The following is a 13,019-nucleotide window of genomic DNA, read 5'->3' on the forward strand; positions in this document are numbered from 1 at the left end:
TCGAGAGACTACGGATCCCAGAAGACACCGCGCCGCTGATCCTGGCTGTTTGGATTGGCTAGTTTAGAGTCGGGGTGGGGCCTCTCGCCCGGGTCGGCGCGGAGTTGGTCGGGTCAGTTTTGGGGTGGTGCTCTCGAAGATGTGGAGGCGGTTTAAATTATATCGTGCTGTTAGGAGTGTAGATGCTTCGTCAAGCCAGGTGCTGGGACCCGCGAAATCCAAAGGTTTCTTTCTGTCCTGTGCCTCGCTCCCGTTTTCCAGCAAACTCTGGGGTGGGGAACCAAGGATTTGGGATAAGGAGCTTGCGCCCTTGCGCGAGTGACTTCGCTTCTTGGGTTGGGGAGGACCTCCGAGAATGTAACAGATCCTCACTTCCCCTAGGGCTCCTAGTTGCTTTGCTTCCTTTTGTGCCATTGATTCATTCCCCAAACGTTTATCGGACTCCAGCTGCGATTAAACACTACTGGGTGCTGTAGATTCAAAGTTAAATAAGAAACTGCTCTTCCCAGAGTCTATTCTATTGAGAGAGAGAGAGAGGCAGAAAGTCCGAAACGCTGTAAATGTGGGTATAAGTTTTTGTGTTGGGTTTTGTGGTAGGACAGTGTATCCGATTGTAAGCTCCGTGTGTACAAGGTCCACGTCTGTTTTGCATGCCAGTGTAACGACTCTCAGTTTTTAATTTTTCAGTGTGTGCTCTGTTTTCTTCAGGAAAGTTTCTTCTGTTTGGATTACCAAAGCTGCCTCTTCCTCGAGCAACTAGTATGTGTGCATCGCCAAGCCTTGGTCGTTCTTTGCTGTAATTCTAACTCAGGAAAAAACTCATAACTTTAGTAACATCTTCAACTACTTATTTCATTCCATTAATCGTTATTTTATTACGCAATTCTGGAGAACCTATGTGTTCCAGGGACTGTGTCAAATATTAGGAATAAAAAGATGAACATGAATGCTTCACTGCTTTTAAGGAACTTGCTGTCGAGAGAGGGAGACATGCAAGTTATTATAATGATAACATATTTGCTGTTACATGCCAGGTAACTTTGGGTACATTATTTCATTTAATCTTTTCAAACAGTTGTCTGAACTAAGTCTTATCATTATATCCATTTTATAGATGAGGCTGAAGGACAAAAATGTTTAATATTTTGCTCAAGATCACACAGTAAATGACAGCTGCATCTTGAACCTACGTCTGTATTCCAAAGGTTGTGGGTTTTTAAAAAAAGGTATGATGATGATTAGCACAGTGGCTAAGATTTGAGGAAGTTGGGGAACATTTTCAAAATACAATAGTTGAGTGGAGTCTTTAAAGGACAAACAAAAATTAGCTAGGGGAAACTTGGGAATTTAGAGGAAACCGTAGTCACGAAGACAAGATATAAAGAAGTTGAAGGGAGACAATGAAACTTGGTATAGCTGAGGAATAAATAGGAAAGGTAAATAGGACCTTACTACAAAGGGCCTAAAATGTTATGCCAAGGAGCAGTGGTGGTCACTGAGAAACCAGAATAACCATTTTGCATTTTCTCCTCCTCTCCAGGCTCTGCGAATTGCCGGAGATCACACAATAGTGTAGGTAGGAGACATTCATGGACTTCACTTTTAACTCTTGCTCTCTTAGCTCTAGCACTCTTCTTGAATTTTCTCTAATGTCTCCCAGTCTCCATAAAAGATCTTTAGACCTGCTGGATTCTTCTCAGGCTCGTTTCCCCTTCCACCTCCCCAGTTCCCTCTCAGCAGAAGAGCTTGCCTTTTACTTCACAAGAGAAGTGCAAGATCACCTCAAGGACATGCTCATCTTCCTGGGTTACTGTTCTACACTCTGAGCAAAGCAAAGTGGAACTTTCTTTCTGGTGGGGAAAAACAGACATTCTGGTAGGTGGTGATGAGTGTGCAGGGAAAAGTAAAGCAGAGGTGATAGAGATCAGCAGGATGGGTGGGAGAGGCTATTTTATGTAGCATGGTCTGGCAAGGCTGCCATGATGGAGATAATCTGATCAGAGACCTGAGGACACAAATCTAGAAGTGACTCACACCCTGGCAGTTTCTGCTATAACTAACTGCAAGACAGTAAGTGAGGAAAGCATGAAGGTAGGAGACACTGTGAATGGAAGTACATGGCACAATAGAAGGAAAGGGGTGCAGTTTTTGTTAGGAGAATTCATATGCACAGGCCAGGGAGAGCTTGAAATTTTGGAGTGGGGAGATAGTTCTACTAGTTGGGGGAAAAAAAAAAGGTTTAGCATTAAACTCCTAGGTAAATTGGTGTCATAGTTTACTATTGGGTACTGCAAAATGTAAGTCCCCTTTGCTTTTGCTGAAGAGTGAATAGAGTAGACAACAAAGATGGAAAACCAAATGATATTTTTTTAGGAGTAAAATAGAAAGACCCTCCTAGAAGAAGCCACATGTTTTAAGGCACAGAAAACTAAATGACTAAGGTGAGTGTGTACATTTAGCTTACCTAGAATCTAAATTGGTGTTTGTCCATATGTGAATCTTGGACCACCTGCATTAGAAATACTGCAGCACATGTTAGGGCTGAATTGTATCCTCCCAAAATCTATCTGTTAAAGCCCTAACCTCTTGTACCTCACAATGTGTCCCTATTTGGAGTTAGGACTTTTAAAGAAATGATTAAGCAGAATAAGATCACTAGGCTCGGCCCTAATCCAAAGACTGGTATCCTTATAAAAGGAGGAAATTTGTATACACAAAACACCAAGGGTGTGTATGCACAGAGAGAAGACCTTATGGGGACGCAGAGAGAAGGTGGCTGTCTAAAGCCAAGGACAGAAGCCTTAGGAGAAATCAACCATGCTGACACCTAGATCTTCAATTTCTAGCCTCTAAAACTGTGAGAACTAGAGGTTAGAAACTGTGAGAAAATAAATTTCTGTTCTTTAAGCCACTAATATCATAGTCTGTGGTATTTGATATGGCAGCCCAAGCAAACTAATATAGCACATAATGAAAACTCACATTTACAAGCCCTCCCCTGAACATTTTGGATCAGAGTAGGATTGGGCCCTGGCAGATGCATTCTTAACAAACCCTCTAGGAAATTCTGGTGTACACCACAGGTAAGGATTCATTACTTTCTGCACTAAAATAAAGTAGATTGAGGAATTTCTACAGAAAAGAAGATGGGGAGGGCTACCGTCATTAGTATGGGAAACTTGTTCTTGTAATTGGGATCCCTTATTATTCTGCCCATATTCACCAATTTTTTTTTTTTCTGTTAGTATCAAGGCGACATTCAGAAGTGAGATAATATTGGGTGCACCATGGATCCATAAGTCCTAGAAAATTATGTGACACTAGGTTATGAGCTGCATTAAAGACATGAGCATTGGGAATTTATGCTGGAATGTATTTGAGTTAACTTTGCGGCCACGAATGGCTTTGAATTAAATAATTTTATACTTCTCTGGTTCATGTTTATCTCCTTTGTTAATTAAAAATAATCATTTTTCAATTTGGATTGCACAGTGGATTCATTGCCATTCTTATATTTTTTGTTTTTTAATGTAATAGAACTTGAAAAGGAATTATAGTAACATTTGCTTTGTTAGAAGAGGCTCACTTAAAGTGACAGCCTGCCTGAAGTGATAAACATTGTAAATGTGGCAGGAAATATAAAGAATAACAATAAAATGTTGTAAGCATTTTCTTGTATAAAATATAGTTCCTTAAAGACTTTTAATGTATTGAAATGTCATAAAAACATCAAGAATGTTTGAATTTCACACTTTTAACATAGATTCACTAACAGAAATACTGTGTTCTTTTGAAAAAGGAATATAATTCACTTGAACAAGATAAAACAAAATCAAATTGAAATATAATTAAATCAACTGTTTAATTTGATTAAAACACTGGAGCATTATGATTGTGCCAATATCCAAATCTAAATGGTAAAATGAAATTCTACGTTACAAAACCGGACAATTTCAAAGAATACCTAGTGTCTTAATTTCTACTATGATGTCTAAATCTTAACATAAAAATATAATGACACTTGGGTGAAAGAAGTTACATACCTTTAATACTTTGGGCAAGATTATAAACATGTTCTAATTTTTTTTCAGATCATTATAAATGCTGTCTTAAGGTATTAAAATTAATTAAGAAACACAATTAAGTTCTCTGTTTAATACCAGCCTGAGTCTAAGCATTGTCAATGAATATCTAATATCTAATAATTGATTCTCCCAAAAATGTCTGTCAGATAAATGTTTTCATATCGCCGTAAAATGTCATGTTACAAAATGAAGCTTTTGAAGCTTTACAAATACAACCAGAAATAAATTATCGTACTGAGAATACTAATTGTGAATTATAATAGAGCCTATTTTATATTTTAATTCTACATTTATAAATATTATATTTTTTATATTATGTTTTATGGGCATTGAAGTACTTTTCATGCAATTTGATTTTCAGTGAGCCCCTGGCAAGTTTGTTAGGGCAAGCACGATTACCCTGTTTTACACAGGAAGAAACTGAGTCTCACTGAGATTAAAGGCTCAGGGTCCTTCAGGTAGTAAGCAGCAGAGGTGAGAAGAGTAAGCCTGTGCCAGCTTACGCAATAGGCAGTCCCACCTGCTGCCATCTGTGAACTCTGTTGGTCTCTAGTTCTGCTGAATGTGGGCATTACAGTCCATTGCTCTCATCACTGGTGGGGTGGCTGGGAAGCAAAGTATACTAGCTGAGTCATCCTAAATAGAATTTAAATCAATTTTACTTTTTTAAAAAGATGTTTATTTATTTCAGAACAAGTGAGAGAAAGAGAGTGCACAGAGGGAGAGGGAGAAGCAGACTCCCTGCCGATGAGAGGGCCCAACTTGGGGCTCCATCCCAGGACCCCAGGCTCATAACTTGAGCTGGAGGCAGATGCTTAACTGACTGGGCCACCCGGGAGCCCTAAATCAATTTTATTTTTTAATAACAATCTGATGTGTTTCATTATAAACAACATACACTGTAAACAAAATAACAAAGCCAAAAATCTAACTTGCAGAAATTTTGGAAAATACAGAAACTAGGAAGAAGATAAAAAATTTACCTGTAATCACTCTATGCTGAGATAACCTTTATGAATATTTTGACATGTAGTTGTTTTCTTCTATTGTTTTAACAACACATATTTTTACATAATTGAAGTCTTGCAACTTACTGTTATTTTTTCATAAAATACAGTGACATGAAAAGCACTTTCCCAAGTTGTTATACAGTCTTGTTTATTAATATTGAAAGTTGCTGCAGCAGATTTTGTCTTGTGAATGCATAAGAGTTTATTAAATCATTCTCATACCATTGTTGTAAAAAACAGAGCCATACACATTTTAGTGCATACATGAAAAATATTTTCTATCTTTGGATTATTTCCCTAATATACATTTCCAAGAATGGAATTATTTAGGCAAACTGTATGGACATTTAAGTCTGGGTATATATTATCAAATTATTTTCTAAAACAATAATCAACTTTTATTCTTACCAGTACAAAATGAAAAAATGCTAATTTCACTGTAAAAAAAACCATAGGTAGAGGATATTCTTATATCCCAATTCCAAACTAGAAGTTGTTTTATTTTTCCTTATTTATTAAAGTAATACTTAAACATTGCAAAAAAGTTTAGATGATAAAAAAGGTTTTAGAAAATGAAACCCATCACTCAGAATTAACTTCCATTAATGTATTGATAGTTTCCAAGACTTTTTGGATATATTAGACTCTTCTCTTGCTTTTACCTAACTAAATATGAAGGACATCTTTTAATGTTAATGAATATAAGTCTACATCACCATTTTTAATAAGTGGATAGTGTTCTATTATATAAACTTACCATAATTTATGATCTTTATTGAAAGACATTTGTATTGTTTCAAGTTTTAAAAAAATAATAAACTGAATCTGCTACAGATTATATTACCAAGGGCAGATCAATTAGTTTCTCAAAGACTTACTTTCCTAACCTGGTAAGCATCTGATGAGTTAATGGATCAGCATCTAATGAGAGCTCTATTATAGAGTTGGCCAAGACCCAGCTTTACACAAGTTGCAGTATTAAGTGAAATGTAGCAAATTGGAAAGCCTATGACTTTGGAACACATGTTAGTTTTCTCTTGCTGCTGGAAAAAATTCCCACAAAGTAGTTTAAAAACAACATGAATTTGGGATGCCTGCGTGGCTCAGTCGTTAAGCATCTGCCTTCGACTCAGGTCATGATCCCAGGGTCCTGGGATTGAGCCCCACATAGGGCTCCCTGCTCCTGGGGAAGCCTGCTTCTCCCTCTGCCACTCCCCCTGCTTGTGTTCCCTCTCTCGCTGTGTCTCTCTCTGTCAAATGAATAAGTAAAATCTTAAAAATATATATATATGAATTTATTATCTTAAAATTCCGAAGGTGAGGAGTCTAAAATCCTCTGCAGGACTCAGTTTCTTGCAGAATTTAGGAGAGAATCTGACTTTTCCAGTTTCTCTAGGCTGCCTGCATTCCTTTACTCATGGCTTTATATCGCTCTGACCTCTACTTCAATGGTCACATCTCTCTCTGACACGCCTGCCTCCCTCTTACAAAACACCGTTGTGACTACATTGGGCCCACAAGATAATCCAGAATAATCTTCCCATCTCAAGATACTTAATGTAGCCATATCTGCAAAGTCCCTTTTGCCATGAAAAATAATATATTCACAAGTTTGGGGGATTAGGATGCGGATCTCTTTTATCCTACCAACTACAAAGCATATATCTAAATTTGAGTCTGGATTCTTCCAGGTAAGAATTTGAATGTTTAATTAAAGCTTTCACAGTATCGCTATTAGCATCAACGTAATGTATGCAATAACAATATACACTGGTTTTATACTAAAGATGACCACATTCTCTCAAAATTTGCACCACCTATCCCCCAAGGGCAAATGCACCACCCTGGCTCGAAACCGCAGCCACAATGGGCATTGTGAATGTGTTAACATGTCAATAAACACATGCCAACATAATTTCTAGTGGCCAATTTGTAATTTATTATATATGCATGTATTATGATTAGGCATTCCTTTCTTGGTGGTTTAGATAACTTTTTATATTTTTACTTTTAAAACAGCCCTTGTGTGATAAATACCCTTGTAATGTAGGTTTTATGGTTGCCTGGTTCAAATTCTAACAATGCCCCTTACTAGCTGGGTGACGTTAGGCAGATTAGTTGAATTCTCTATGCTTCAGTTTCTTCATCTATAAAATGGGCACAATAAAAAGCACCTCATAGATTGTTTTGAGGATTTGTATAAATACGTGATTCATGTAAAGATCTTAGAATTGTATCTGGCACATTCTAAATGTTCAATAAATGTTAATTATTTTATTATTCTTGAACCCTCACCCATATCTTTACAACTTCTCTTTCTGAAGAAAACTTAGGTTATTAAGCTAAGCTAGTAGCAGAGGGGGGCAGAAGTGGACTTTTCCTTTTTAATCTTTCCATTCTTCCTATAGTTCTGGAGTAGAGCGCCCAGCAAATGTAGGACTTAAAAAAATTCAAAAACAAATTTTCGCGGGAGGGTTGACCGATGAGAGAATAAGATTATCTTAATAACTCTCCTCAGCTGAGACGGACCCGTAAAACAATACAGTTTAGAACAGATATCCGGAATTGCGAAGAGAAAAGGGTTCTGATTCAGTCAACCCAGGACACAACCGATCCTTCTGGTAGTGGGGCTACGCGGAGTTAACGCTCCCATGGTTACAGATCGGGCTGACTCCAGGCTTTGCGCTCTCTACTGCGCAAGTGCAGACAGCTGATTTAGCCCCCCGGCGCCTTCAGTTTCGAAGGGGAAGCCCCACCCCCCTCTTCTGCCGTCCTCCTATCGCCTTCTCACTTTGCCTCTTCCACGCGTTCCGGGGGTCTGTGACGCAGTATTCCGGCGTCCGCGTCGTTTGGAGCCGCGACGCTGAACATGGCGCGTTCCTAGAAGCCGCTTTCGGCATCAGTAGGCGGCGGCGTGTAGATTGGAAGCGTGGGGCGCGGGACCAACCGACTTCGCTTCGTGTTGGGGAGTGGAAGCGGGAGAGCTGGGCTATTCCGGACCGAACCAAACGGTGAGGCCTGAGAGCCACAGAGCGCGCGAGTGGAAGGGAGGTGTGGGTTGGGCAGCGGAGACCCGAGAGGCGAGGGAAGAACGTGGGTCAACCCGCAGACGAGGAATTGCAGTAACGCGGCGAGGGCGGCCTGCAGGCTTGGCTCTCTGCGTAACCCTAGGAACCACTAGGAGCTGGCGGCTGGCCGAGTCAGCCCGGGGGTTGGGGGGTAGGCTTGGTCGAGGAGGAATCGGGGTGCAGGGAGACAGGGACTGGGTGCCAGATGAGAAGAGCATAGGGTGCCCATTGTGGCTGCATAGGGTGGTGCATTCGCCCTTGGGGGATAGGTGGTGCAAATTTTGAGAGAATGTGGTCATCTTTAGTATCAAACCAGTGTATATTGTTATTGCATACATTACGTTGATGCTAATAGCGATACCGTGAAAGCTTTAATTAAACGTTAGACCCTTGCCTTTAATGTACAGGTGAAGGAAGTTACACATTTTCAGAGGGGAGCAGCTTGCTGAGGTATGGCCGCCAGTGCTCAAGCCCAGCGACTTCTGCAGCTTTATATTGGGGGTATTTGTGATTCAGCAAAACTATTTTGAGGCCCATTGCATTTGTCATTCCTCATTCTTTTGTTACATAGTGGGGAATGAGGAAAGTATTATTTGGAAGTGACTTGACTAAATTAGGTAGAAGTGGTAAATTGTCTGCTGGTGCCAAGATTGCAATTGACATACCTCCTCCCCACCCCAATATAAGCGAGCTCGGTTGTAGTGAAGTGTAGTGCCTTTGAGAATTGGTTATTCCTCAGAAGAGGGTAAGAGCAGTTTACAGCCATAATGTTTTTTCTTGGATAGGGAGTTCACTCCATTTTAACGTTATTTTAAACTTCTCTCTTCAGTTTAGAGCCTTCAGGTTTAAGGGGAGAGTGACTATAAGGCTTCCGTTGCATGACGCCTTTTCTTTTATCTTTCATCACTGAAGATTACTTTGAAATTACAATGAAAATCCCTGTTGGTTGTGATAGGATTGTGGAATTTTCTCCTCCTGTAACCTAGTATAGGGAATAGTAGAAACAGTTTAATTATAGCAATGGTTTGTGGCCGTATATTATAGCCCTAGGTCAGCTGGGCTGTCTCTGTCCTAGTTACACTTCCTAGAGCCGAAGAAAATTCTCATCACAAATGAATTCAATCGTGGCAATAGGATCGGAGGTTCTAAACAAATACATGAAGATTATTTGGTAATTCGTATAAAAGTCTTTAAATTTTGTGACATTGAGAATGTGTTTGCATTCAGGATCAAACCATAATGCAAAAGAACCCTTGTAGGCATGTGGCAGTTAAAATATACTGAAGACTTTTCCAGAGCTAAGTATGTTCTTGTAGATATAAAAATATTTGTGTTTTGAGAAAGGTAATATGATTAGACGGATTTTGACCTTTGTGTTGTATGTATGTTCATATATGTGTGCGTTTGTATTTATATCTGTTGTCCAAGTATAGCTGATGTACAGTGTTATATTAGTTTCAGGTGTACAGCATGGTGATTTGACAGTTCTGTACTTTATGATGTGCTCACCATGATAAGTGTCATTACTGTCTATCACCATGCAGTGTTGTTACAGTATTAGTGACCATATTTCCTGTGTTGTATTTTTCATCCCTGTGACTTACTTATTTTATAACTGGAAGTTTGCACCTCTTAATCCCCTTCACCTATTTCTGTGCATTGGTATTTAATCTTACTTCTCCTAATATGGTGTTATTGATTCCAGTATTACTCATTTCTGTCTTTTCCTATCTGCATCATATGAGGACTGTCATCAAGTTAACTTCAGAGTGTTTTAGGGAATGGCAAGACATACTTAGTGCAGGTGTGAGTCTGGAGTGTTGTTGTTCAGTTTTCTAAATATCAGGCTGATTGGGGCGCCTGGGTGGCTCAGTTGGTTAAGCCACTGCCTTCGGCTCGGGTCATGATCCTGGAGTCCCGGGATCGAGTCCCGCATCGGGCTCCCTGCTCGGCGGGGAGTCTGCTTCTCCCTCTGACCCTCCCCCTTCTCATGCTCGCTCTCTCTATCTCATTCTCTCTCTCAAATAAATAAACAAAATCTTTAAAAAAAAAATATCAGGCTGATTACAGATAAACCCACAATTAAAAGCTTTGTAGAGCTTGTGCTGGATCAGTGTTCGGCACTCTTGCTACTCAAAATGTGGTGCATGGCGTCACCTGAGTGTTTGTTCAAACTGCGCAAGCTCGGGCTTAACCCCAAACCTAATGAATCAGAACCTGCATATTAACAAGCTCTCCAGAAGATAAGAATTTATATTAAAGTTTGAGACACACTACTTGGTTGGGAAAAGTTGGAAGACTGAGGTCATGCATAAACCTGCATAAAAATCATAACATTTATTTTGATCTGAGGCAGTCTTTTGCTGATTATCAAGTCTGATATATCTGGTTGAAGAAACTGAGACCCAGCAGTGGTAAGTGACTTGCATGAGGTCACATAATTCATAACCCAGGTTCTGACTTACTCCAGTGCTTTTCTTTTGCTAGTTACTTCTTTATTAAAATGGAACTAAAGTATTCATGAATGAGAGCTAGGTATTCATTCCACAACCAACATTTATTGAGTAATGGAGAAGCAGCCCAATAATTCTGTGTGTTGCTAGTAACTGCTCTTTCCAATATGAACCCACCACCTTCCCTCCTTACTCCTTCATGAATGAGATCACTTCTTCACACATTGGTGGGAACACTTTTTGTCCTCTTTCACCTGTAAACAGGTCTACTTCTGTCTCTTCATCTCTGGTTGTGCTCTGAGTTTTTTCTCCTCAGGGACAATGTGTTATATTAGTTTTCTAGGGCTCCTGTAAGAGAATACCACAGACTGGGTGGCTTAAGCAATGCAAAATTATTTTCTCACAATTCTGGAAGGTGGAGCCTTTTCCAGAGCTAAGTATGTTCTTGTAGATATAAAAATATTTGTGTTTTGAGAAAGATGATTAGACGGATTTTGATCTTTGTGTTGTATGTATGTTCTATATGTGTGCGTTTGTATTTATATTTGTTGTTGTTGAAGTATAGTTGACGTACAATGTTATATTAGTTTCAAGTGTTCCAGCAGGAGTGATTTTCTCTGAGGCTTTTCTCCTTGACTTATAGATGACCACCCCCTTTGTGCACTAGAATCTCTGGTGTCTCTTTTTCTTATTAGAGTACCACTCATATTGGATTAGGCCCCACTCTGATGACCTCATTTAACTTAATCACTTCTTCAAAAATCTCACCTCCAATACTGAGGGTTCTGGGGTTTTGGGCTCCAGCATGTGAATTTGGGGGGAATACATTTCAGTCCATAACACTTAGTTAACTCTTTTTTTACTCTTAAGTGGCACTAACTTATTAAGGTTTAAACACACTTATCTTAAATACACTCTCTTCACTGTAGATTCCTCTTCAGTTTCATCTATAATTATTTCCTTTGAATGTCTGGAAGAGTTACGTGTATTCATTTTCTCTGCCACCTTATTACTCCACCCCGTATATTGAAGTCTGGCAATCCACTGCAGTCACTGTTGGGTGGTGGTTACCATTGATCTCTTTGTTCTGAAGTCTAGTAGTATCTTTTTCACCATTTGACATTTTGAGTAGTTTTACTCTTTGAAATTCTCTTATGCTTCTGTGACCCTGTGGTTTCCTTATTTTCCTCTTGTGTCTTGGCCAATCTTTCCTTGGTGTATTTTTCTCTCTTTAACCCCTTCAGATGCTCCTTTCACACTGAGGCATGGTCTTCTGCTCTCTTGTCTCTGCCTGCTCTTGAATGGTCTTATCTCTGGTGACTGCAACCACTGTCTTTATTTTGATGACTAGCAAATCTTTGTCTCTTTAGCACAGATTACTCTTCAACTCTGACACACTGTGGTTGTCTTAAGATACCTTAAGTTTAGCTCAAAAATTACGTATCTCACTCTTTCTGAAGTTCCTTCTCTTCCTCCTGTGATCCTTGTCGGTCATTCAGTTGGAGATATCCTAAATCTTAACTTTTCCCTCTCATTACCCTTAAGTGCTGCTCTCTCCCCCCCCCCCCCGCCCCAGAATTCTAATCATTTACCAAATCTTGTTCTTGGTCTTTCATCCATTTTTCCCTGCAGCAACCATCTTGGTTCAGACTATCATTATCTGGACTTTTGTGTAAACATTCTAAATAATTTCCTTTCTCCTAAGAATGGATATCAATCCCTCTTTACCCTTCCTGTTTTTACAGGCAGATTGTAGTGTTTTTCTGCAGTCTTTCCATTCAGGCTTTAGGATTAAAATCCAGACTACCAAATTTAGGAAATATAGACCTTAGTGATTTGGACCTAGCTTGCTTTTTGCTTTTTTTTTTTTTTTAAGATTTTATTTACTTATTTATTTGACAGAGTGAGCACAAGCAGGGGGCACAGCAGGCAGAGGGAGAGAGAAGAAGCAGGCTCCCCATTGAGCAGAGAGCCCAACTCGGGACTCAATTCCAGGACCCTGGGATCATGACCTGAGCCAAAGGCAGACACTTAACCAACTGAGGCGCCCAGGCGCCCCTGCTTTTTGCTTTCTTTTGCTGTTTTCTGCCTCACGTTACTCTGTCATGCTGAACTATTTGCAATTCTTCAGAAGTGTTAGAATGTTTTTTAAAGTTGAGACATTAATATGTTGTGTGTCTTCTGCCTAGAATGTACCCATCATCTGTTTGACAGACACCCATAACATACTCGTTTGGATAACTCCTTCTCCACTTTCATGACCCAGCATAAACGCTGTTTTGTCCCCCTTTCCTGCCGCATCAGGCTTTCCCCAGCCTGCTTAGGCTGAGTTACGTCTTCCACTTAAGTTCTTCTGAAACAGCTTTGTCATCTTTTTTCCTCTTGAGAGTTGAATGCCAAGAT

At 39.6% G+C, this 13,019-nt stretch overlaps 1 protein-coding gene across 9 annotated transcripts in view; it reads left to right on the plus strand.

The window, feature by feature from the left end:
• Nucleotides 1-7,925: 7,925 nt before the first annotated feature.
• The window catches only part of IPO11 (importin 11), a 208,025-nt gene continuing 202,931 nt past the window's right edge, over nucleotides 7,926-13,019 (plus strand). For 7 of the 9 annotated variants that reach the window (XR_010413081.1, XR_010413079.1, XR_010413082.1 and 4 more), the window contains exon 1: nucleotides 7,926-8,106. The gene's annotated coding sequence lies outside the window, so the exon portion shown is untranslated. The remainder of the gene's footprint in view (nucleotides 8,107-13,019) is intronic. The other 2 variants (XM_064596159.1, XM_064596160.1) reach the window with 1 other exon arrangement.

The sequence above is a fragment of the Mirounga angustirostris genome, unplaced genomic scaffold (assembly GCF_029215605.1).
Source record: "Mirounga angustirostris isolate CCGP_5_RB_7025 unplaced genomic scaffold, mMirAng1.0.hap1 SCAF_7, whole genome shotgun sequence".
Taxonomy (NCBI): Eukaryota; Metazoa; Chordata; class Mammalia; order Carnivora; family Phocidae; genus Mirounga; species Mirounga angustirostris.